Genomic DNA, 27,452 nt, shown 5'->3' on the forward strand with positions numbered 1-27,452 from the left:
ATGAGTACAATCATAATCTGTTTTTCCTTCACCTCTTACTCCAAACATGACAGGTAGGTTTGAAGTCCAGTGGTAACTGTGAATAATTGACAGTAGTTCCTGGGGCACTGTGTTAACAAAAACTCTCTAAGACTACCACTGAGCTCAATGAAAACATACCAAGATTGACCAATGCCTGCTGTGGATGGAATGACTGTGCATACTGTGTATTTACTACCCCTAAAAGACTCCACAGGGCAAGCAGTTTTCCTGTCTTTCTATTTGCTTCATCCCTCTCTACACTGGTATCACCAGAAATCTCATATGGGCACTCATTCATTTCTGCCTCAGCAGAAATGTACTAGTTCCAACAGTCTCCCCATAGCCAAACTGGGGTCATCTGACTTTATTTCCCAGTCCAAAGTTATGTTGTCTTCTGTGGTATTTCCATTCATTGTAAGAGTCAGAACTAGCATCATCTCAACAGACACATCTTCAAGCAAGATAAAGAGAATCAAAATATGCACACATTTCTTATCCAAACTGAAAATGTCAAAATATTTGTTTAAGATCTTCAATGGCTTCCTGTTGATTAATTAAATAAGTTCAAACTTCTTAATCTGGCATTTCAAAGTCTTTCAAAATGTACGACCAATGTGCATATGTATACCACTCTTTCCCAACTGAATTTGTCTCCTTGACCATTTTACACATTAAGTCTTTCTCTTATGTAAATCCTAATGCCAATCAATACCCAGCTTATTGGCCATCTATTATAGGCAAGTCACTGGGCTGGGCACTTAACTCTTTCTCCACCATAGTGTTCCTCAAATATTGTTCCCACTATGGCATCCCCTTTCTCTGAACTGCTACAGCACTTATTGTGAGTACATCATTTAGCCACTAGTCATTCATTCCTTTTATTTCTTTCTTCTAAGACTTGATTCAAGCGCTCTTTCTCACCAGTTTTACTGAACAAGTCTCCTAGAAAGATCATCTAAAGCAGCGGTTCTCAACCTGTGGGTCCCACAGGTTGAGAACCGCTGATCTAAAGAGCTGATACAACCCATCATCTCTTGCCTGCTTGGCTGCCAGTGCCTTGGTGCTCAGACTCCTCCGCATGGTACACATGTCTTTAATGCCTTATCCCTTGCTCACTTCTCCAGCCTGCTCTCCCACCACTAACTTCGTAAACCCCAAGCCAAGGCCATCAGGAACACTGAACGAATGTTGTTCCTCGTCATCCCCAGACTCTCTCATCTTTCAGTGCTTTTAAAAATGTGGCTTTCTGTCCTCTGCACTCTGCACTCCTCTGTCCAGTGTCCCCCACTAGTCATCAGGATCAACTCAAGCATCACCTCCCCTAGAGCCTACACCACCACCCAAATGCTCACTCACACCACACAACCTCTTCCCTGTAGTCCTTAATCTAGAAGCTTTATTCTAGTTTATCAAACCATGTTTTAAGTGTGTGTTTACTTGTCTCTTAGTTCGTCGGTCTATGAGAGCCCATGCGATGCCCAGATCAGAACCCAGTTAACTAACATGACTGAATCACACGGTGTTTATTATTGTTCTTTAGTCATGTTAGGTCTCAATCATATCAGTTTTCCTTAAAACACTATCAGGCCTAGAAGAGGCAAATAAAATAGGTGTTTCTTCTCTATCCCCTACTTCACACACTGCTGAATACATAGTAAATACTCAGTAAACACCTGCTGCTCTCACTTTCTGAGAAAAGCTGCCCAGATGCCATCTAACAGATTTTGTTATAGTCCTTTTTTGGCCATGAAGATTCACTAACATTAACTTTGCCTTGCGACACAAGGTAAATTTGGGATTTGGACATAATGGGCATTGCACATGGTCAGCTGAACACACAGAGCCAGTGACCTGTCTATAATAGGCAAATGAAAATAAATTAATAATCAAAAGATCAAAATACTTGGATTTGAAAATGTTAATAAATAAAAATAAAAAAAACCTCCAGTGAAGAAGTTCCTGCAGCATTCAGTAAGGAATGATAAGGCCTGGATTCCCACCTAACTGTGACCCTGGGCCAGCATGGAAAGTCACTCCCTCACCCAAACAACCACAATGACAGCCAGTTTATATGCTCCTTATCTCTTTTGTGAGCATTATCTTCTTAAGCCTCCAAACCACCCCCTGCTTATCCTTCTCACACAGATGAGGAAAATGGAACCTGGAACATATGACAAAACGGAGGAGCCAGCAACTGAACTCCTCTGCCTGAGTCAAAGGTTGTGTTCTCTCCATTCTAGATTTCAATGATTTCTCCCTCACCCCACACCCCCACCAAATAGAGATAATATCACCTTTTTTCCCACTACCTCAAAGGGATGTGAAATGACAAATAAGATCAGCACAATTTAAGTGTTCTCCCCTTTAAGAAGAAAAAAACAAAAGCTTTATGAAGTATAAGTGCTTATTGGTTTTATTTTAAATCTCTTAATGTGTGGCAACAACTGTATACTTTAATAGAAATAGGATATAATTTTTCCAGAAAATGCAGACAGAATTCATAGGGACCCCAGAAGTCGCCGACGACTCTGTGCCAAGGAGAGTCCATCACCTGCAGGGCTGTGAACATCCCTGTACCTTGAATTCTGACAGATAGAGACCATGACTGGACAGACAATACCCAAAGTTCTAAGTGTGAAAAAAACAAAAATAAAATGAAAATAAGAAGGTTGGAAGAAGAAAGAATGGGTCAATAATTTTCCAACCCTTCGCCCCCCCGCCCAATGCATGAGGAATTCCGTAGTAAATATAGAGGGAAGAAACCAGTTCCCGAAGCTTCCAAATCATGATTAAAGTCCCAACTCTCCTGCAATTAGTGGTGTCACCTCACACACATTACTTAATTTTTCAAGTTTCCATTTCTTCACAGACAATTAATAATAATAGTAAGTTTTAGCAGGTAAGGCTTACTGAGTACTAACTTAGGAGTCAGGTACTGCTCTAATTGTCTTGCATGAATTATATATTTCTCATAATGATCCTGTAAGATAGGTACCAGCTCATTTTACAGATGAGAAAACAGTGGGTTTGTAAGCTGAGACTAGGCTAATAATGACTAAAGCTAAATTCATACTCAAGTTTCTAACTCCAGAGCCTGTATCCTTAATCACCATGCCACATTACCTCCCATGAATAATTTGGAGAAAAATACCTTACCTACCTACCCACAGGGTCATTGTGATGATCCAATGAACTAAAAAGAAATACTTCATAAATACCAAAGCACTATACAATTTTAATTTTATTATTTTTATATAACAAACAAGGAATCATTTGATTTACACAAGCTAAGTCATCAGCCAAATATAAAGACAGGTACAGTTATTCTGGAATACAGGGCTGTTTTTTATTTTTGGAGGGGTCGAATTATTATATTTTTTAATATTTTTTTTATTTTTCAATTACAGTTGATATACAATATTATATTAGTTTCATGTGCACAACATAATGATTAGACATTTATGTAACTTAGGAAGTGATCACGCCAATAAGCAGGATGATTTTTTAAAGTGGTCAGGAAAAGAGAACTTAAAGATTCTGCAACCCCTTAGAGAACCAATTCAGCAACAGGAAGTAATGGACCCTGAGGCAAGCAGGAGAGTGTATGGCAGGGGTCCCCAAACTTTTTACACAGGGGGCCAGTTTACTGTCCCTCAGACCGTTGGAGGGCCAAACTATAAAAAAAAACTATGAACAAATCCCCATGCACACTGCACATATCTTATTTTAAAGTAAAAAAAACAAAATGGGAACAAATACAATATTTAAAATAAAGAACAAGTAAATTTAAATCAACAAACTGACCAGTATTTCAATGGGAACTATGCTCCTCTCACTGACCACCAATGAAAGAGGTGCCCGAGGGCCGGATAAATGGCCTCAGGGGGCCGCATGTGGCCTGTGGGCCGTAGTTTGGGGACCCCTGGTGTATGGTCATTTAGGTATTTCACTCTAAATAGGGACTGCGTCCCTATCTGCCAAACAAAATATCCTTGTAGTGTAAACTTCAATTGCAGACCCTGAGCTAGCTTCCCAAGTGACCCTAGCCCTTGGCCCCCATATTAAAAGCAGAAAGTTAAAATCCTAAGTGGTTATGAGTTAGAAAGAAATGACAAACAAAAGTATTTTTTTGTTTTTCTATCTCAAATCCTGTTGAAGGAACTTGCATGCTTCTAACAAGAAGCAAAAATCAGAGCTAGGTCCATAGCCTCAGTCAGAGATGACATGACCTAAACTCAGAGAACCATTCATGGAGGAATCTTCACAGGAGGTGAAATGAGAGCAGAGAATGCCTGTCGTTCTGGGTGATGTGAGGGAGGCATGTGAGCCTGCCATGTCTTTTGTCTTTTCTGTCTTTAGAGACACTGGAAATAGAACCATTCAGTGTCCTTCAAGAATTATAATCGGGCAGAGTGATTTGCAAAGGCACTAAATCAACACTCCACACAAAATTAAATTATTTAAAATATCAAAACAGTTCATGAGAATAAAAAGAAGCTATCAAAGACACATTAACAAAAGTGTGGAGAGAAGCCTATCGGAAGTCAACTTCAAGGACAGGTCAAATCAAATTCCAAGACCCAATTTTTTTTTTTTTAAATGAGAGGAGGGGAGGTGGAAAGACTCCTGCATGCACCTGGACCAGGATCCATCTGGTAAGCCCAGTATGGGGCGATGCTCTGCCCATCAGAAGCCATTGTTACTGCATTGCTCTGCAATGGATCCATTTTTTTTTAGCACCTTAGGCAGAGGCCATGAAAACATCTTTAGTGCCCAAAGTCAACTTATTCAACCAATCGAGCCATGGCTGTGGGAGGGGAAGAAAGAGAGAGAAAGAGAAGGGGGAGGGGTGAAGAAGCAGATGGTTGCTTCTCCTATGTGTCCTGAACAGGAATCAAACCCAGGACTTCTACACACCAGGCCAATGCTCTACCACTGAGCCAACTGGCCAGGGCTACCAGGGCCCAATTCTGTGTAGCAGAGGACATTATCTCTTACCCTGGTGCCAGAGGGATTCTGAGATTCACCCACTTTTCCTACACACACACACACACACACACAGACACACACACACACACCAAGAAACTCAAGCAAGAACAGCAAAGCTCTAACCAAGAAGTGATTCACTCCCTTCCCCACCAATATATTTTCTTCTGCTCTTACACCTGAGTGTTTTAGGAACCACCAAACTACTCATTTGTGACATTTAGCTCTATCCCTTCCTGAAAAATACTAATGCCTGAGAATTGTTAGGAAAGAAAATCTGACTGCATAAGAAAGTTTTCCAAAGCAATGAGCCAATGAACTCATTTCTATTTTAACTTCTGCCCTCTGGACAGTTAGGAGAAATCTGACATTATTTACAGACCTTCTTTTAAAGCTCTTGAAGACAGTTAATGAGGCTAATTTAGTCCTTTGTGTGATTCTTCTCTTGAAGCAACCTGGGAAAAAACCGGAAATCAAGTGGGCTCCCAAATTAAACAGCTTACCCATCTGTTGGCTGGTAAGTGTAGAAATTACAGGGTTAAATGTAAAAGTTACTAAGAAGGGCTAAAGATTCACCAAAGCATCCTTACATAGCTAAATCTAGATTTTTTTTTTTTCTGAAGTGAGAAGTGGGGGAGAGGCAGACAGACAGACTCTGCATATGCCCGACTGAGAGTCACCCGGCATGCCCACCAGGGGGCGATGCTCAGCCCCTCTGGGGTGTTGCTCTGCTACAATCTAGTGCCTGAGGTAGAGGCCAGGGAGCCATCCTCAGCACCTGGGTCAACTTTGCTCCAGTGAAGCCTTGGCTGTGGGAGGGGAAGAGAGAGATAGAGAAAAAGAAGAGGGGGGAGGGAGAAAAGCTGATGGGCGCTTCTCCTGTGTGCCCTGGCCGGGAATCGAACCCGGGACTTCCACACACTGGACCGACGTTCTACCGCTGAGCCAACCGGCCAGGGTCTTAGATTTTTTTTTCAAAAATAATAGTAATACAAAAAGACTCAAGACATTAAAACAGTAGTAATCTCTATCTTTGTTTTGCAGATTTTCTAACGATATTGTTAAGAGAAAAGTAATTACCTAGATAGGAAATGTTCATCTCTTCCTATGGTAAGCCTTGCTATTCATAACACAGGCCCTAACCAAGACAACATCAACCAGTTATCATTGGCTGCCTGAAATGCCAGTCAAGAGAAAGAAAGGAAATGAACAGCCCCATTCATTCATTCAACAATCCTTTAACTAGTGTCCTACAGACAAATGGACAGGCCAGTGTCTTCCCTCAAAGAGTTCACAATATTGGTATTTACTTCAGGTGAACAAGTCTTCCAAAAGAAAGTAAACAACTAGTGTGTGATTTGCCCCTGCAGAGCTCCTGTTCACCTACCTCCACCCTGTGCCTCAGGAGGCAGCCCAGCATAAGCTAGAAGCTTCCGTGTGCTCTGCTTCCCCTTGGTCTTTCCAACAGGGAACTCAGGCAGGAAGCAGGGAATGAAGTTGGGAGGGTCAGCAGCATCAGCTTCCCTCCCTGCCAAGGTCACTTTAGGCCCAAGAACAATAACAACTCAGATATAACTAGTTCTGGGTTTTCCCTATACTGACATTTCTGTAAATAGTCCCTATGCAATAAATTGTCCTTTAATACTATGTCATCTGTTTTCTGTTTTGACCCTGACTGGTATCTTTAGATAAGTTAAAACTGTTGGCTCAGTGGTGGAGCGTCGGCCAGGCGTGCGGGGGTCCCAGGTTCGATTCCCGGCCAGGGCACACAGGAGAAGCGCCCATCTGCTTCTCCACCCCTCCCCCTCTCCTTCCTCTCTGTCTTTCTTTTCCCCTCCCGCAGCCGAAGCTCCATTGGAGCGGAGATGGCCCAGGCGCTGGGGATGGCTCCTTGGCCTCTGCCCCAGGCGCTGGAGTGGCTCTGGTTGCAACAGAGCGACTCCCGGAGGGGCAGAGCATCGCCCCCTGGTGGGCAGAACATTGCCCTGGTAGGCGTGCCGTGTGAATCCCGGACGAGTGCATGCGGGAGTCTGTCTGACTGTCTCTCTCCGTTTCCAGCTTCGGAAAAATACAAAAAACAAACAAACAAACAAACAAACAAAAACTGTTAATGGCTCCCCAGACTTTTCTTTCCCTGCAGCCCTTTTCCACCCTGACTTTTAAAATGCTTGATTTCCTACCTGGGGCTATTTTCAAATTCTTCCCCAAATTGAAAAACCTATTAGGTAGAGCCCAGTCAGGTAGGAGAAACTCTTCATGAAATAGCATCACCTTAAGCCTCAAAGAGACTGGATTTAGAATTGCTTTGTTTGGTAACATGGTGATCACCAAGCCCTTACTGTAGACATTTTGGAGTAAGCTAAGGTTAAAATTTTAAAAAGAAAAGAAAAAGTACACTTGCTTTAATTAAAAAAAAAAAAAGGAAGGAGGAGGCTATTATTTCTTCTTCATATCTCTTACACAAAGAACTATAACTCAGAGATTAGTAATTTTGCATTTTTTACTTCAAGGAAAGTTGCCTGAGGACAATGACAGCCAGTTCTCATAATGAGCACAGCAGATGCAACTGACCCTGATGACTCAGGCTAAAAAGTTCCAGTAAGTAATGTAGGAAAGTAAAAAGTAGTTCAGATGTTTAAAAAATCAGAAACTACAAAGAAGGAAGAGTGACGAAGGTTGTGTAAAGCCAGTAGCCACGGCCACCATCACAGCCGCCTGGCCCGTGCAGGTTTGCAATTGATTCGGACAGACGGTAATGAAACAACCGGAGCCAAGAACTGGTCGGCCATTAGCTTTAATCCTAGTTTGCACCCGGCGGGCGAGAAGTACACACAGTAGGAAAACACTTTCCTTACACTTCCCTTTTCATTCAAGGCTCCCAAAGCCACTGACTCATCTGAGTATTCCTAGAATCAAAGGTTTCTACCTCACCAGCCTTATTCACCTCTGTTCCCCATCTCCTTTTTGCACAAATTGGCTTCTCCTTCAGCACTCTGCCATCTTGGCTGCTTCTCTGCAATGCTGATGGCAGGATCTGAGCAAGAGAGCCCCCTCTCCCCCCGCACCTTATCTTATATTGTAGAAATTAAAGCCTTTAATCCAATATACAAATAAGGCCCTGGCCGGTTGGCTCAGTGGTAGAGCGTCGGCCTGGCGTGCAGAAGTCCCGGGTTCGATTCCCGGCCAGGGCACACAGGAGAAGCGCCCATCTGCTTCTCCACCCCTCCCCCTCTCCTTCCTCTCTGTCTCTCTCTTCCCCTCCTGCAGCGAGGCTCCATTGGAGCAAAGATGGCCCGGGCACTGGGGATGGCTCCTTGGCCTCTGCCCCAGGCGACAGAGTGATGCCCCGGAGGGGCAGAGCGTCGCCCCCTGGTGGGCGTGCCGGGTGGATCCCGGTCGGGCGCATGCGGGAGTCTGTCTGACTGTCTCTCCCCGTTTCCAGCTTCAGAAAAATACAAAAAAAAAAAAAAATACAATATACAAATAAGAAAGTCTCTGATACAAAGCCACTTATCTGAGGCATAAATGGGATTCCTCATAAGAGTGCACCACCCCACATCATGCCATCAGTCAAGAGTGTAGGGAAAAGCTTAGTTCTGAGAAGATCTTAGTATTAGAAGGGTGGGAAAGGCTTAGTCTTAAAACTAAGCCTTAGGCTATAAGGACCTTGTAAGCTTACAACCTGTCTCCCACATGCAATGCAAACTATAAGCAAGCAAATGTATATCATATTTATAAACTTATTTGACTAACAGTTGTCAAAAGTGGAAAACAAAACAAAACAAAAAAAACTCCTAACACCTAGAATCATCACACGCATTAAGCACTCACAACTATGCATCATGAAAAAAACAAAGAATGAAAGTGAACTCTTCTACCTGTAAACATTGGAGAGAACATAATGGAACAAACCTGGAGAAGGCTAGTGACTGACACACCTGGGTGGAAAAATATCTGAGGTGCTTAATGAGATCAGAAGCACAGGCTTTGGGTCAGCTCGCTCCAAAGAGAGGGACAAAGACCACTTCCCTAAGCTAACTGACCCACCATCTGGGTCGAGGAAAGACCCAGGTTCAGAGAGGAGGCCTTCAACAATGCAGAAACCTAGTATTTTATGTGAAACAGTTTGGGATTCCACAGATGGGGATCCTGAGAAAATAATTTATCATCAGTTTCTTCTAGACTGCTACTTATTCTGAATGAGGAGGGAGGAACTTATGAGGTACATGATAACACACAGCCTTTGATATTTCTCCAAATGATGAACCTGGATGTACAGATCTGTGGTAACACTATTACAATACTAGCATCACTCTATCAGGTAGCAATGAGATGTAGAGACAGGAAAGAATACAGCTCTGTGTTACTCTAAGGAACAGCACTGGTGTCACCTGAAGACTCATTCCAAAGTGCAGACTCAGGCCTCACCCACACCACTAAATCAGAATCTGTAGCTTAATCCGAGGCCCCTGCAATCTGTATGCACATTAAATTTTAAAGCATTCTTCTCAACGATTTCCTACACTGAGGCTTTTTTTTTTTTTTTTTTTTTTTAGCAAGAGAGAGAGACAGGAAGGAAGAGAGAAGCATCAACTCGAAGATGCAAGCACTTCAGTTGTTCATTGATTACTTCTCCTACATGCCTGATGGCAGGGGGTTCCAGCTGAGCCAGTGACTCCTTGCTAAAGCTAGCGACCTTCAGTTCAATCCACCGACATGGCATTATGTCATGATGGTGCACAAACTGGTGAGCCTGTGCTCAAGCTGGATGAGCCCGGACTCAAGCTGGTGACCCTAGGGTTTGGAACCTGAGACCTCAGTGTCCCAGGTCGAAGTTTTATCCATTGTATCACCACCAGTCAGGCTACTGAGGCTTTCTTAATAAAATAAGCAGACAGGAAAGAATCAGAGGGAAAGAAACTAACAAGTGTCAAATGTCTTCTAAGGCCAGACACTATGCAAAGAATTTTTATGTGCTATCTTATCTAGTCTCCAAAATAACCCTGAAATATCAAAATTATAATGGTTACTTTATAGAGAAAGAAATTGAAGCTCAAAAAGGTCAATAAACTAACCTAAGATTTAAAGCCAGAGAGGCTTGGCTCCAAAGTTCCCCAGGCTACCTTATACCCCTGCCTCAAGAAACAGAGGGTGAGTCTAGACACGGGCCCTGGTAACCAAAATATATGCATTCCTGAACTGAACATCTGTGGGTCAAATAAGTTTGCAAATATGATGTATATGTTTGCTCGCTTATAGTTTGCATTGGGTGTGGGGGACAGGCTGTAAGCAGGCAGGGTCCTTATAGCCTAAGGCTTAGTTTTAAGACTAAGCCTTTCCCATCCTTTTAATACTATGATATTTTCAACATCTTTCGAATACTAAGATCTTCTCAAATCTAAGCTTTTCCCCACACCCTTGACTGTTGCATGATGGGAGGTGGTGCACTCTTATGAGGAATCCCATTTATACCTCAGATAAGTGGCTTTGTATCAGAGACTTCCTTATTTGTATATTGGCTTAAAGGTTTTAATTTTCTACACTGTAAATATAAGGCAGACCGGGGGCTCTCTCTCTCTCTCTCGGTTCCTTGCCATCAGCATTGCAGAGGAGAGGCAGCCAAGATGGCAGAGTGCTGAGAGAGAAGCCAGTTTGTGCAGAGAGGAGAAGGGAGATGGGGAATCAGAGGGGATAAGACTGGTGGGGGTCTTTAATTCTACGAAAACTCAAATGCGTCAGTAGCTTTGTGAGCGCTGAATGAGTGGGTTTTGGAGCCCAGTGTGTTTGTGTTTACTCGCTTGCCGAGTGTGAGCTAGGAATAAAAGTAATGGCCTACCAGCTCTTGGCTCCACAGTTTCGTTACCATCTGTCTGAATTATCCTGAACCTACATGGGCCAGGCAGCTGTGATTGTGGCTGCAGCTACTGGCCATACACCTTCCATTAGAATAAATAATGAAGTTGATCACAGGCCCAACTTCACTCCATTTTGTCCCCAGGTGGAAAAAAAAAAAAAGAAAGAAAGAAAGAAAGAAAAGAAAAACACCTTGCTGGATGGTTTGAAGTTAGGGGGCTTTCCCGTTACCCATCTCCAAATATAATCCCAAACACCTCCCTCCCTAACAACCACAACCCAGAGTGATCTCAATATAAGGCTGATATTTTGGTATGATTTCTGCAGCCTAATAATAATAATAGCAGCCAACACACTGAACGGACACTGTTTTAAACACTTTTCATGTACTATCAAATGTCAAGTTCATGAGGTAGGTTTTTATTACTAAATGTACTGTATAATAAAGAAACTGAAGCATAGAGAGGTCAAGTAAATTCTCAAAGATCATTCAGCTAGTAAGTAGCAGAGGCAGGATTTTAACCCAGAGTCCCGGATCTATGTGTTTTGTTTTGTTTTGTTTTTATCAAAATACTATTCTTTATCCCCAAGGGGAGCAGAGTGTTCGGGGTAAAACAAGAATCCAAAATTCAGGAGCTCCAAAAAGCCTTCTCTGCATACTTTTATCTCTCATATAATTAGCTCTCAAACAATTCAATCCCTTTAATGTTTAAACTCCAAAAGAAAGAAAGAAAGAGAGAGAGAGAGAGAGAGAGAGAGAGAGGAAAAGAAAGAAAGAAAGAAAGAAATGAAATAAAGAAAGAAAGAAAGAAAGAAAGAGAAAGAAAGAAGAAAGAAAGAAAGAAAGAAAGAAAGAAAGAAAGAAAGAAAGAAAGAAAGAAAGAAAGAAAGAAAGAAAGAGCGAGCAAAGGAGAAAGGACAGCAATCACATACCAAGGTAACTATAATTAGGGAAGGAAGGGAGAGAGAACACACAAAAAAAGTGTGGGAAGACATCGGGAGGCAGAAGCCTGGCCAGATTCATGGACTCAGACAAGAAATAGGACCCAAATCACCATTACTAAATACCAAAGGGGCCTCCAACGCCTGTGGTAAAGGCTGATGTCGCTCCCTTGGCTGGCAGACCATTTATTTTGGCTCTGACCTTTGAGAAATGTTAAATAATAATGATAATAATGGATGGGAGGCAAGCCTGTAATCTCTGTGGTCTGGCAAGTGTGTCCTGGAACTGAAGTCCCCTCCCATGGTCAGAGAGACACTCCGCACCCCGGGTGGGGGGGGGGGGGCAGGGGGGGGTTCTTCATGCAGTTTTGGGCAGCACAGTCCTGCCCCACCCTGGAGGTCCTAACTACAGGAAATCTGACTGTTAAGGAATCTGGACTCTCAGTGACAAGGTAAAGAAGAGGGAGGCATTAGATAATTAACTACTACTTCCCCCCAGCATGATCATAATTGTTAAAATTAACACCTCTTAATTTTCCCAGTATTACTTCAATTATACAGAAATTAATTGAAACCAGAGAGAAAAAATTAACTCCCATGAAATATAATCTAAAATCATGATCATGAATCACGATCTAAATCAACTAAATTCATAACTTGGTGCTCACACATCTGCTTGGGAAAAGGGGATCTACAGGTGTAATATTCAATTTGCAAAGATTTTGGCATGTGGGAAGAATCTTCAGGGTCAGGAAATGGTAGAGACTATTAAAATAACTGTTACAAGAGAAATAAATTGATCTTACTGTTGTGCTCCAATGTTATAATGAGCATCTACTAAAGATCATTGTAAGAAATAGTCACATGGCCTGACCAGGCGGTGGTGCAGTGGATAGAGCACTGGACTGGGACGTGGAAGACCCAGGTTTAAAACCCCGAGGTCGCCTGCTTGAGCATAGGCTCATCTGGCTTGAGCGTGGGCTCACCAGCTTAGCGCGGGGTTGTTGACTTGAGTGTGGAATTATAGCCATGACTCCATGGTCACTGGCTTAAGCCCAAAGGTCACTAGCTTGAAGCCCAAGGTCGCTGGCTTGAGCAAGGGGTCACTCACTCTGCTACAGTCCCCAGTCAAGGCACATATGAGAAAGCAGTCAATGAACAACTTAGGAGCCGCAACAAAGAATTGATGCTTAGGAGCCGCAACAAAGAATTGATGCTCTCTCCCTTCCTGTCTGTCCCTCTCTCGGTCACGGAAAAAAAAAAAAAAAAGAATCCATCTGAAGAACTGGAACAATTCCTCTATTCTGAACACAAGACCTATATAATTTACTATATTTCCCTTTTTACCTTGGCTTCAAAGAATATCAGAAAGTAAAATTAAACACTATATTAAATAACAGTTAATGTGTTGTCATCCTTCTTTTCTTTGCTCTGCTTTTCTATTTCTAATTTGCTAACCTTATTAAAAAAATATTCCTGGTCAGGCAATTCCAGCAATTTTTTCAAAAGGAAGTAAATATGGACTTGGTACAAATAAAAGTAAAAATAGGCCCTGGCCGGTTGGCTCAATGGTAGAGCGTCGGCTTGGCGTGCATAAGTCCCAGATTCGATTCCCGGCCAGGGCACACAGGAGAAGCGCCCATCTGCTTCTCCACCCCTCCCCCTCTCCTTCCTCTCTGTCTCTCTCTTCCCCTCCCGCAGCGAGGCTCCATTGGAGCAAAGATGGCCCAGGCGCTGGGGATGGCTCCTTGGCCTCTGCCCCAGGCGCTAGAGTGGCTCTGGTTGCGGCAGAGCGATGCCCCGGAGGGGCAGAGCATCGCCCCCTGGTGGGCAGAGCGTCGCCCCCTGGTGGGCGTGCCGGGTGGATCCCGGTCGGGCGCATGTGGGAGTCTGTCTGACTGTCTCTCCCCGTTTCCAGCTTCAGAAAAATACAGGCCCTGGCCGGTTGGCTCAGCGGTAGAGCGTCGGCCTAGCGTGCGGAGGACCCGGGTTCAATTCCCAGCCAGGGCACACAGGAGAAGCACCCATTTGCTTCTCCACCCCTCCGCCGCGCTTTCCTCTCTGTCTCTCTCTTCCCCTCCCGCAACCAAGGCTCCATTGGAGCAAAGATGGCCCAGGCGCTGGGGATGGCTCTGTGGCCGCTGCCTCAGCCGCTAGAGTGGCTCTGGTCGCAACATGGCGACCCCCAGGATGGGCACAGCATCGCCCCCTGGTGGGCAGAGCGTCGCCGCATGGTGGGCGTGCCGAGTGGATCCCGGTTGGGCGCATTCGGGAGTCTGTCTGTCTCTCCCCGTTTCCAGCTTCAGAAAAATACAAAAAAAAAAAAAAGTAAAAATGAGACATAACAGGTGTCAGGTGGATCGCTCATGTTCACGAGCAATGACAGTCTAATCCAAAAAGAAGAAACACGGACTGAGAACACTTGTATTTTAGGGGGAAAAAATGTCTGATTACAATCTCTTTCTCTAGATTTTAAATTCTTGTTGAGTACAACATGTAGTCATTCTTAAGACTCCCCCATTTATAAATGTTATATAAATACTATGTTCAGCAAAAGACTAAGGGGGAAATAGAAACAACATTGGAAATGATATTATATCAACACTCTTCTGGATGTAAATATAGAAACGCTAGATAATGGTGTAGAAAACTATGGGCAGAAGGTTTCAAAGGAAGGGTAAATAATTGTAATGGAACAGGAACTAACCTAAACCAGGAGATGTGCCCAACTGGTAAGACAGTTTGTTACAGACGCTTCCACATTACACAATGCCAACACGTGGAACACGAGACAGTAATGTCTAAAGGAGGTGGTAGGAGAGAAGGGGAGAAAAAGAGAATGATCATCTCCAAGAGATACCTGTAAGAATGGGCCCTGGTTGCTTTGCGAGGTGGATAATGAGCTCTCTGCTATTGGACCAAATGGGAGCAGCCACATCAGCCCCCGTCTTGAGCACCTGTGCCTCAGACAGCAGCTCTGTTCACTTTCCCTCTTCACTTCATGAGTCTTTTCTCCATTTGTTTTGGGATGATATATTACTTATTTCTGCAGCTGAGGTTTTAGCTCTTCAAACCATTCGGAAATACTCTGTATTTTTATTGTTAATAATAAAATGATCATTTTAAATAAAGAGATTTCCTAAGTTCTATGAGAAATTCTAGCTAATTATTGAACCTAGAAGGGGGTTGTGGGAACTCCCATATTTATAGCTGGTTGGTCAGAGTACAGGTAACAATCTGGGTCTTATAACTTGCATCTGAAGTGAGGCAGTCCTGCAGGACTAAGTCCTTACCTTATTAGCTCTAATGCTAACTCCAGGTAGGATTTGAATTGATATGAACTGAACTGAACTGAATTGTAGGACACCCAGTTGGTATATGGAGAGTGGAAGAGTTGGTTTCTATTGGGAAAAAAAATCTACACATTTGGTGACAAAAGGGTTAGAAGTAAAAATAGTTTATACCACCTCTCTTCCTCTAGGGTCACAGTCACTACCCCAAGTTCCCTGAAGCTACTACATTATTTATAAAACTCAGTGTGAAGGAGTTTTATGAGATGTATGTAGCCACCCCTCCCCATCTCTACCATTTTCTGGGGGCAGGGTTCCCTGCCCCTCCTCCTCTCTCTCCCCACCCAATTATTACAAGGTTATATAGCAATATAGCTTTAAAATGCCCTACTCAGAGTTGCGCAGCGGAAGCGTGCTGGGCCCATAAAATGCCCTATTCACACACTGTAATCCCCCATCTTCCAAAACAAAAGCACAGTTAATAGATCCAGGGATAAGTTTGCTACTAACAAACTAACTGGGTTCCCTTCTAGATTCCCTTCTCTAAGGGAATCTTCCCAATGAGGAAAAACAGAGTCCGGCTGGGAGTATCTAGATCTGTTCCACATGATCTTAGAAGCTGTCGGCAGTCATGTTTTTACCATGGAGATCAGAGAAGTAGAGGAGGCTGGCCTGCAGACAGAGAAGAATGAAACAGATGAGCACCAAGAGAGCAAGGTCAGGGACAGGGCAGACCTAACACCACTTAGGCTTCTGTCCACTTCTGAAACCCAGCTACAGCCACAATCTCAGACTGCAAAATGGCCACACATCCTCCCCTCCCTGTTTCCGTTCTCTTGCAATGTGACTTTGGAGCTTCTCCCATGAAAGGGTACAATCCATTTCTCTACTTCTTGAACTAGGGACATAACTCATTTTGGTCAATGGGATATGTGGCAAATATGACACAAAGAGAGACTGAAAAAGCACCTGTGCACTGGAGCTTGTCCTATTGCTGCTTTTGGAAGCCCGAGACTTCCATCTGAACAAGACTGGGCTGGCCTGGTGTATGATGAGGGCCATGTGGCCCAACACCCCATCGTTCCTCATCCCAGCTGACAACTAGCCAACCCAGAAGTGCAGCTAACCAGCAGCTGAGAGCAGATGTGTGAACAAGTCCAGCCAAGACAAGTAAAAGCACTATCAAGCTGAATTGAGTCCAAATGGTTGTTGTTTTAAGCCACTATGTTTTGAAAGGGTTTATTACACAGCAAAGTCTGATACACCCACCTTTATATTCCAGAACATAGCCCTAAGAGTCTTAATAACTCACATTTGCATTAAAAATATTTTATATTCACAAAATTAAAAAATATTCAAACAATTTTGAATATTTTTTCCAATGTGTCAAAAAATATATGGAACTATTCACACAATTGTATTTCATCCTTTCCTAGACTACATCTCCTCTGTTGCTTATCAATTTTTAGTATATATGTGCTGCCAAAATAAGTAACCCATTGCCCTTTCATAAAAATAAATTATGATCTGAACTCTGCTTATTTCTTCCACCCTAAGCTCCTGCTGCTTTTATCACACAATCCACGCTCCTTCAAAGTAAATTAATTTTAGTTTTCTGAATATCTCATACTTTTTATGCCTCTGTCTTTGCAAATGCTGTTCCACCTGAAGTCATTCAACAAACATTTACTGAGTGTTGACTGTGGGCAAGAAACTGTTATAGGTTCTGGTTACGCAACAGAGGGAGGGATGAGACCAAAATTTTATCCTCATCTCACCTTCATAATTGTGGCTAATTGCTCTTTCACTCAGACTAAATTCAAGCAGCAACTCCTCTGGGAAATTTTCATGGACCCCTAGAACTGAATAACATACTCTAACTCTCTGCTCTATCAAAGCACTTATCAGTATAACACAGTGGTTAAAGCATATGTTTCCTCCTCTGCAAAATGAGAGTTATAATTACACGTACTTCACTGAGTCGTAAGGACTTTAAAAGCCTACTATATATTGAGTGCACAATAAATGTCGGCTATAATTGGCCAATCAGGACTCAGTATCCCATACCATCTCAGGATTTTTCCACCTCAGTCTGGAATGCTCTTTGTCTAAAATCTCTGCTTAAATGTCACCTTATCAGACAGACTTTCCTTCACCTCCCTAAAATATATTAATGTCCCCTGCCACTCTCCATCTCATACTTGGCTTTGTTTTTCTTCAAGGTTTCACCACCTTATGTTAGTTTTTCATTTATTTTCTGTCTCCCCCCACCCCAATCAAATGTAAGCTCCATGAGAGAAAGCACTTTTAAGTGACTACTCTATCCCCAGTGCCTGGTACAAAATAGATAGTCTATAAAATGTTGCTAACTAGATCAATGTATAGATTAAATGTAGTTTTCCTGGAACTGTAATATTTTTAAAAGGTACAAAATTTTATTTTCATCACAATAATCAGGTGGCAATGAGTCCAATCTTTGGTTGTTAAGTTTATGGATGATTTTCAATTTAATTTCTTAGAATACTTTTAAACTCCACAGTATTCTATAATGAGAATACATTGCTTTTATAATAAGAAACATAACTTTCATAGAATCTCTAATTATTCCTGATGAAATCAGGAAAAACCTGGAGTTATTAAAAACATTTTTTCACTAATTTAAGATGGTATGCTGTGCTTCCCACTTCTATTTATGGCTCTAGGAACCTACAGCTCACAAACTAGCCCTCAAGACTAAAACTCACACTAGAAAACTGTTTGTATTCTCACTGCCATTACTTTCAGTCAATACTTATAAATTTTAATTATAACACTTCAACTAGAAAATATTTAATTGATCTTAAAGTTTGGGTCAACAAGCAAAAACTCTTACTTTAGTACTTTATAACAGCTAAATAATATCTACTTCCTTTCTCCAGTGGAGAGAAAACTAAGAAGCAGAAAATAAAACTAAGAGAGCATGCGACTTGACACAAGTATGAAGAATAAAATTAGATATAAGAAGATGTTTCCACATTCATCAAGAGAGATTTGCACCTTTAGAAATACCTCCATTTTTGGTAGCCAATTAATGGTAGGTATTAATAATTTAGTTGCCTATTTTGCTCCCTGAACACCTCTCATTGTAACAACTCCTTCCCTTGAGAATAAAAGAAGCAAGGGATAGCCTGACCAGGTGGTGACTCAGTGGATAGAGCATCAAACTGGGATGCAGAGCACCCAGGTTCGAGACCCCAAGGTCGCCAGCTTGAGCACAGGTTCATCTGGTTTGAGCAAAGCTCACCAGCTTGGACCCAAGGTCACTGGCTTGAACAAGGGATCACTCGATCTGCTGTAGTCCCCGGTCAAGGTACATATGAGAAAGCAATCAATGAACAACTAAAGTGCCACAATGAAAATTGATGCTTCTCATCTCTCTCCCTGCCTGTCTGTCTGTGCCTATCTATCCCTCTCTCTGACTCTTTCTCTCTCTCTCTCTCTCTCTCTCTCTCTCTCTCTGTCTCTGAAAAAAAAAAAGCAGGGGATAAAATTCAAAAGAGTCAAGTTGGTACCTAAGTGGGACAGACTTTGCTCTTGCCATTATTATGACACTATACTAATTCACATGCTTGGATTAGTGAGACATGCTTTTATATATGTATATGACAGACAAAGCCCATTACAACTTGGAGGAACCCAGGACTTGGCACAAATGCCTGGAACTAGGAATATAGTCACATTTTTAACAACCAATGTGGAACAGACTCCCATCTACTCAAAATGGACATCAGCCATAGGACATGAAAGAGAGATATTGGTGAATCAGCTCTACTTAGAACATAACAATCCTTCAATAAAAGTGAATAAATAAATAAATCTTCTGGATTCTGTAAATTGTAAAACTGATAAAATCTCAAGTAGTTATACTAGTAAAAGCCCAAATAATTATTTACCTTATCACCAGCAAATCACCACATTGCAAATGAGATCATTTCTTTTTTCTTAATTCACTTAGGCACCAGACTGCACACTGGGAATCCAAGGATTAAAAAAGGGATAGTCTCTGTGATTTAAGACCTCACTGTAATCTAGAGGAAAACATCTTTGCAATACAAAGTAAGAAACACCATAGAAAGTTAGAGGTTATAACATGGTCCCATAGGCCAGGAAGCATTAATCAAAGGGGCAGGGGCTGTGGGTACAGGGCAAAAGGGGTGTAACCCATCAAATGGTTTTACAACTACAGATTTAACCCACGCCTCCAGATGGCCATTTCACAAAAGCCTGACAATCACATGGTACTGAGTGAGCAAACACGTGTGAATGGTTCAAGCCAACAACACAGCTACCTATCTGCCTTCTATAGATGAGGCATCAACCTCACAAGCAAAGGACAGCTCTGTTTCACTTCCTTTCCTATATTGTACCAACTGGATGACTACAGACACTTAAAATATCAAATGACCACCCTGACTTCTATCAACACCACCCACCTGGGAAGCAAAAAAGGTCAATACACACAAGAACACACGCACATGGCAGGCAGCGTCTGCCCATGTCAGGCCACTCTTAAGTCCACCTGTTCTCTGCAGAAGCTCTGGCTTCAATCCAACATTTATCTAGATGAGCTGCCAGTATCATTTTTACAGTTAGATATACTACTGATCAACCTTTTTTTAACCTAACATAAAGCTTTAAAAAATTACGCTGTGTAGCATAAACCCCTTAAAAGATTACAATAATTAGAGATACAGAGACATGTAAATATTTGTTAGTCAAACCAAATTCGTGTTGACTGGTATTTTCTCTGGAGCCTGACCATGTCATTACACTGAAATGTGATATATACAAACCCTGAGTGACTGCAAGTGAAATAATGTGACCCTATATACACAGTGACAGTTTAAAATTACATTTGCTTGGGTTATTTTTATGTTAGACATCTCAGTTTATTCTAAGCTTAGTACATTTTGTTTCCTAAACAAAACAATGAAAGAGAACATAAAAAGACTTAAACAGCAGTATGACAATGAAGGATTTTAATTTCTTAACAAAGCTGAGGATTTGTGATTTTTAAGTCGTCAGTATTTTTTATTCATTCAACAAATATGCATTGAGTGTTATATTCATTAAAATGTATAAAAGAAGGTTGCACTTTTTTTTTTTTTTTTGTATTTTTCTGAAGCTGGAAATGGGGAGAGACAGTCAGACAGACTCCCGCATGCGCCCAACCGGGATCCACCCGGCACGCCTACCAGGGAACCACGCTCTGCCCACCAGGGGGCGACACTCTGCCCACCAGGGGGCGATGCTCTGCCCACCAGGGGGCGATGCTCTGTCGCGACCAGAGCCACTCTAGCGCCTGGGGCAGAGGCCAAGGAGCCATCCCCAGCGCCCGGGCCATCTTTGCTCCAATGGAGCCTCGGCTGCGGGAGGGGAAGAGAGAGACAGAGAGGAAGGAGAGGGGGAGGGGTGGAAAAGCAGATGGGCGCTTCTCCTGTGTGCCCTGGCCGGGAATTGAACCCGGGACTTCTGCACACCAGGCCAACGCTCTACCACTGAACCAACCGGCCAGGGCTTTATTTGCACTTTTAAAGTACTGCTTAAACTATCTTTTAAATGCCCTTTATAAAAAAGGGACTCTATACCACATACCTAAACTAAGGCCTTCTTTTGAATGGATAGCATATCTACTGTCTCTATGTATTAGTATATTTTTCATCTTTTCACAATATACACAAATATTGAATCATTATGTTGTATACCTGAAGCTAATATAATGTGATATGGCAGTTCTATCTCAATAAAAAACAAACTAAAAAGTTTTAAATTTAATAGAATGAACAGAAATCATGTGATATGACTCACTGAGAAGGGCATCACCTCTATGGTATTGCTGGGGGCAAAATAGTTCATCTCAATCTAATAATAAGGCAACCATCCTGAAAAATCCAAATTGAAAAAAGTTGACCCCCCAAAATTGATACAGACTCTTCAAAATGTTACTGTCTTGAAAGATAAAACACTAGGGAACTGTTCTAGAACAAGGGAAGCTAAAGAAACACAAAAATTAAATGCAATGATTGTATCAGAAAAAAGAGAAAAAGAAAAAACAGGAAAAGTTATAAAGAACATTATTATTGGGGCAACAGGGAAATTTTAATATGGACCTCATATTAGATAATAGCACTGTATCAAAAATGTCTGCATTTAACTCTCAAATGGTTCAGGGGGAAAAAAGTAGAAAAAAAACCATTTGTGGTATAATATTTACAAGGATCTAGGTAAAAGACATATTATGCATGTTCATGGACTAAACTAAATTGGCACTTTTTTGATACATTTGAAATATTCTTATAATAAAACGTTATAAAAAAACTTTTAAGTGAGAAGTTAACAATCTATCTAATTTTGTGTGTGGTATTTAACATTGTTGTCAATGAATAACAATGTCTACCAGATTTTTTACAATGTTATTCCCAAAAAAATCTGAAGCACAAAAACGGAAATCTCTAAATATAAAGGCATCTTGCATTAAAACATGTTCCTGTGAACATGTTTTACATTTTAAATTTTTTTCCGATAACTTGTTTGCTTTATCATGAAATTTTCTTTTCTTAAGCATAATAACTTTATTTGGGAAATTAAAATGTTTGTAATTAAAATATATTTGTCATGAAAATAAACATGAATACAACTTAAATTATATAAATAAAAAGGAAGATTTTCATTTCTTTACAGTGTAGGGTTGTTTACAGCATGTAAAATTTACATTTAAATTTTACTGATTGCTTAAATTTTTACATGTATTTTGCAGAGCAATAACACAATTTTATCAGAAGAAAAAAACATTAATAAGATATTCTCTGATGCTCTTGTAACCACAGGAGTCATGACCAATTTTAACTTCCCTGTAACTTACTTAAATTATAGGCGATGCAGGCTTTGATGACCACACATAAAGTTCCACAGGGCCCTGCTTCCAGTTGATTTAAATAAACACAATCAAAATTAACAACTTGTTAATAGCCCAGAATGTCTTCTTATGTGGGATGTTACCCAAGATCTTTGAAAGAATTATATTTTATTTGCATGCTTACAATAATTAAATCAACATATTGGTCAAAGAGTAACCTGGGTGGCACTCATTAAAATCTATCATTTGAAAGTGATACACAAAAAAGCCAACCTACTTTTATGTTGTCCTTACTAAGATCATATTGGTGCTGACACAAAGCAGAACACCAAGTATTAACAGCACAACCTGAGTTTCAAGAAGATAAATTTAAAGAACTTTCCCTATTCATTAGAAGAAACAAAATGGAATGGGATTCCCCAGGCCTGCTTCCACTATTGCTCTGAAGAAGTTATCCTACTCCATGGGAAATAACTTAATCACAGGGTAAATTACTTTAACATGTTGAATTGCCAATATGACAGTTGAATAGTCTACTTATGTGAAACAAAACCTTAGCATATGTTAACTTTGCCAGTCAGATGCCCAGAAAACAAATCCTTTCTTCTCTGAAAAGACGTATTCTTTAAAAGATTTGTTTCTGAAGAAATTAAAAAAGAGAAACAAAAGGAATTTTGGCTTTCACGTTATTCATTTTAGTCATGTATTGTGGGATCTCTTAGCATATAACAGTGAAATGATAACCAGAGAAATGAAGTTGCGAAATAAGGGTAAAAAGCATAAATTATACCGAACCAAACAACATAATAGGATTTGATGATCAAAACTTGAGGTAACTAGCAGTATTTGCAACACTTCACTCTAACCGGTATCAAAAGTCTGGGACTTTCTTAGGCCGGCTCCAATAGCTTCACAATCCAGTGTTTTATAGCAAAGGAGGATCTTTAAAATACTAAGCCATAACTTGACTGGCAAACTCAATAGGTACAGTATTTCCTCTTTAATTTGGGGTTCTTTTTCCCTTGAATGTGAAGGCTGTAGTCTAAAAATGACTATCTATGATTCTCTAGACAGAATAAGGCAAATGTACTCCTGGTCCCATGAGTTCTGTTCCAACTGGAATGCCCATTTAAAAAAAAAAAAAAAACTGGAAAGAAGACAAGACAAAACCAAGTTTGAAATCCACTAGAAGATCCCAATCCAGAAACACAGAAGGCTGCCCTTGAGAAGTGCCTACTGCCTCTACTTTCACCTGACCTTCACACGCCCCTGAAGGAGCAGAGAAGCACACCTGCGAGGCCCTGGGGAATCCCACTGTACTGTGGCCCTCTGCACCTACAGGTAACTCCTTATTGGCAGAGGCCCCAAGACTGCACCCACGGAATGTTATCAATCTCCTTGGGAGGGAAATTTCACAAACCAGCAAAGTTGACTTCATACAAAGAAGAAGGGTTGAAAATAACTACTGGTTTAATGTTTAATAATATATTTCAATTTAAATGTCACTCTCTACATCCTCACGTTATTGCTACCCACAGCACTACTCCATTTTACCAACAATTGGTAATCATTTTAATTGATAATTTTTTCTCTTCCTCACTTCTCTTACTTTAACTCTTAACCTAAAGTAGTCTTTGTCACTCTTAATCACTTCACCTAAAGTAGCCTTTCTACAAGTCTCTATCCATCATTGTTCGTCGACTTCATTAAATTTATAGAAATTAACCCAACATGAAAGTATCTTGCCATTTATTTGTTTCTTGTATCTGTGTCTTTCTTCTAGACTATGAGCTCTTTGGCTACCTTGTGGCTCTATCTCCAATTCTAGAGCAGTGCCTGGTTCAATAAATATTACTTAATAAAAGAATAAAAAGTGAGTTTCTAGCTACTATTCTAATCCATTTGTTATCACTGAATCTCAGAGTTAGGACAGTAAAAAGGCTTCCAGTGAAACTAACCTAATAATTTTCCAGTGATGCAGAATTCGCCACCTACAGACAAAAATCTATCTTTTGTTAACTAGAATGAACATTATGAAAATTATGGATTGATATTACCATTACTATCATCCTTATTATAATGTGATGACGACTATAATGATCATTACCACTTATTGTTACGTAGGCCCTGTACTTCATATGCATTTCTAATCTTCACAACAGATTTTCCTTGGTCATTCATTTTGGGGATACTTGGATGAAATTTTATTAAATTATTTTTATATGCCTATTTATTCATTACCTACTGGCTTCATTAAAATGTTTCATAAATATGCCATTTTTTAGTCTCACTCCAAGTATTTTCAGGAGGATTTGACCGCAGCCTCTTGCTTTTATAATCATCAAAGATCTTAGAATAACTGAGTTGGAAAAAAGTGCAAAGATACTTGCTAAAATGCATCCTGACTCCGAAATATGAATACTTATACATTTTTCAATGTGCTTTCAAGAGTGTGAGCTACTAAAAATTAAATAGTAGATAATACTCAAAAGAGAAAATAAAAATTATATCCATAGAAACTAATTCTAAAAATTAAATTTGAGAAATAGGAAAACTTGATAAAAAAAATGAGATTTTTCTTCTGAGTTTTTATTAGATTATTCAAGTATAGTAAACACAATCACTTCAAGGGGTGTGGGTGTTTGCAAATTAGGTCAATGTACATAAATTTGAATGGCAGGAAATACGCAGTGTAGCTCTGAAATACTTCACAGTGATTTACAGTGTATCAGAATATTTCTTTGGAGCCATGGGAAGCTGGATTTCACTTTCAGTTCTCACCCTCACTGTTTTTGTTGTTCTTTTGTTTTTCTCTCTTTTTTTTACTTATTCATTTATTTTAATTAAAACTATGAGCATTCTGCCCAGAAGTAAAAATGTGTGTGGTCAACTTAAGAACCCAGTATCTCCATCTAGTGGGCATTGAGATTAGAAAGCTTATTTTATTCAATAAATTCCTAATTTCCAAGTTTATTAAGCAAAGTCATTATGAGAAAGGCAGAAAAAAAGAAAAGCAGCAGAGATTTTCCTGAGGATGGAACTGTCAATCAGCAATACCAGAAAAGTCATGTTACATCATTACATTATAACAAGTACTAACTCCCCAGTGTTCCAAATACAGTGGTACCTTGAGATACGAGCAGACCAACATACGAATTTTTTAAGATATGAGCTGCAACTTGGTTCGTATTTTTGTTGGAGATCCGAGCGAAATTCCGAGATACAAGTCGTGATTCGGGAAGCTGCCGCTAGTTTTTGTGCTTTCATTTTACGTAAAGAAAGTGCAGTTTTAGTTTTGTTTAAAGTAAAGAAAATGCAGTTTTAGTTAACATTTAGTGTTAAGAAAGTGCAGTTTTAGTTTAGTCTACAGTGCCTGCATCCCTTCCTCCCTCCCCCCTCCTCCACCATTCACCTCCGTTAGCCGCACTCGTCTGTCTCCAAGGTAAGAATACAGTACTAAATAGCACTTTTTTCTTTTATTTCATATATTTTGTTATGCATTGGTAAAGTATACATGTGTGTTTCTTAATTAAAAACATGTCCTTTTTTCATAATTTAGGATGGTTTGGGGATGTTTCACAGGGCTGGAATGGATTATCTATTTCAATTCTTTTGAATGGGAGAAATTTGTTTGATATACAAGTTGACTGACTTACGGGCTCGGTTACAGAACGAATTAAACTCATATCTCAAGGTACCACTGTATTGCTAAAGTTTGGATATAGCATTCCAATGTCTTTTTTTTTATCATTAATGTCACTAAGATGTAGAATCTTAAAAAATCCATTAGAAGATTTAGAGATCAGATAAGCATGAGTTTAATTATAAGGCAACTCTTCATAAAATGATAGCCTTAAGGATTCCTTTACCCATTAGACAACAGAATGTCAGTGTGAGAAGAGGCCTCAAAGATTTAGTAGTCTAAATCCCCTTATTTTACTAGTTGATGTACGGACCTGGAGAGCCTTCCCTTCGGTTATAAAACTGGAGAACAGCAGCGTCAGAATTCAGACCCAGGTCTGTTCTTTAGTCCCATACTCCTCTGAGTAAAACTAAATGCAATCTCCTAGGAGAAGACTATTCTTTCTTTGAAACAAAGTATTCATTTATGTTCTTCTTTAATTCATCCAAATGTAATATTAATATTTGACAGTAATGACTGTGTTTGCAGATGATGATGATGACAATTCACTAATTTAATCCAAACTAATTAATTACCTCCTTTATGCCAGGCATTGTAAAGGTCCTCACAAGAAAGTGATACACTCTTTGATCTCAGCTGCGGAAGCCAGACGACCAAGGGAACATCCCCATTCAGAAAGTGCCACAACGAGGCCTATACACTGTGCTGCCACTGTGGCTCAAATGCACCACCTTCAGAAGACCACCTGCAGCAGTTGTGGCTACCCTGCCAAGTGGAAGAGGAAGTGTTCACCGGAGTGCCAAGGCCAAACGATGAAACACCATCAGGACTGGACACATGAGGCACCTAAAAATTGTATACCACAGATTCAGGCATGAATTCCATGAAGGAACAACACCTAACCCCAAGAAGGCAGCTGTTGAGGCATCCAGTTCAGCCTAAAGATCTCAATAATAAGCTGCACAATAAGTGTTCTGGTTTAAAAAAAAAAAAAGTGGTACAATCATCTCTTTCTCAGACTGGCTGCATTTCTTTTATTCTTAACGGATTTAAATGTCCTTCAAGATGACATGGGCATCTCCACTGTCAATTACTACTGCCCCCCCCAAGCCCTGAAGGACTGAAGGCACCTGAGCCCCCCACCCAAGGCCTGTGCCCTCTAGTTTTGTTGTGCTACTGCTGCGGCTGCTGTTGTTTGGTCCTTTCTAGACCGAAAAGGGAAGTAGAAGCAATATTAACATGTTATGAATGTGAAATTTGCCATATATTTTCTATATAACATAAAATCCAAATAAATATTCCTGTGGCTAGGCTCCAAGAAGCCTCTCAGAGGCAAGACTCTGCTCTAAGGAACTGGCAATCAGAATTTCCTTTACAGAGTTAAGTGGCCTGGTAAATGGTTCATTATAAATTTTTTAAATTTCTCCTAGTGCTAAACAGATGCTAGGTTATTATTATTAAAAAGTATATATCTTACTGCACAAAACTATTAGCAAATGTTTCTGCTTATAATACATGTCAGCCGCAATTTTAGTTCCTCTGAGTGTCTAAAAATATAAGGTCAAACGTTTGGTAGACCAGAAAGCCCCAGGTCTATTTAATGAAGCAAGTGGCTTATTCCTGAGAAATTCTTTTAAAAAAAAATATCCCTGAATCTTTCAGGCTATTTAGTGTGAAGTACTTTACTTCAAAGTGAATGAAAGGGTGTAGAATATTTTCAATTCAAGGAGGATAAAATTTAAAGTACATACAATTAATGATCCCATCCTATGTTTGTTTAAATATGACTAAAGTTACTTTTGCTTCAGGAATATTAGTTTAA

At 40.5% G+C, this 27,452-nt stretch overlaps 1 protein-coding gene and 1 pseudogene across 3 annotated transcripts in view; one reads left to right on the plus strand and one right to left on the minus strand.

The window, feature by feature from the left end:
* LOC136375906 (large ribosomal subunit protein eL37 pseudogene) lies at positions 1–26,572 on the plus strand (annotated as a pseudogene).
* Positions 1–27,452, minus strand: part of GALK2 (galactokinase 2) — a 159,411-nt gene that overhangs the window by 65,394 nt on the left and 66,565 nt on the right. The gene's annotated exons all lie outside the window — the stretch shown is intronic.

This window comes from Saccopteryx leptura, chromosome 6 (assembly GCF_036850995.1).
Source record: "Saccopteryx leptura isolate mSacLep1 chromosome 6, mSacLep1_pri_phased_curated, whole genome shotgun sequence".
Classification (NCBI taxonomy): domain Eukaryota; kingdom Metazoa; phylum Chordata; class Mammalia; order Chiroptera; family Emballonuridae; genus Saccopteryx; species Saccopteryx leptura.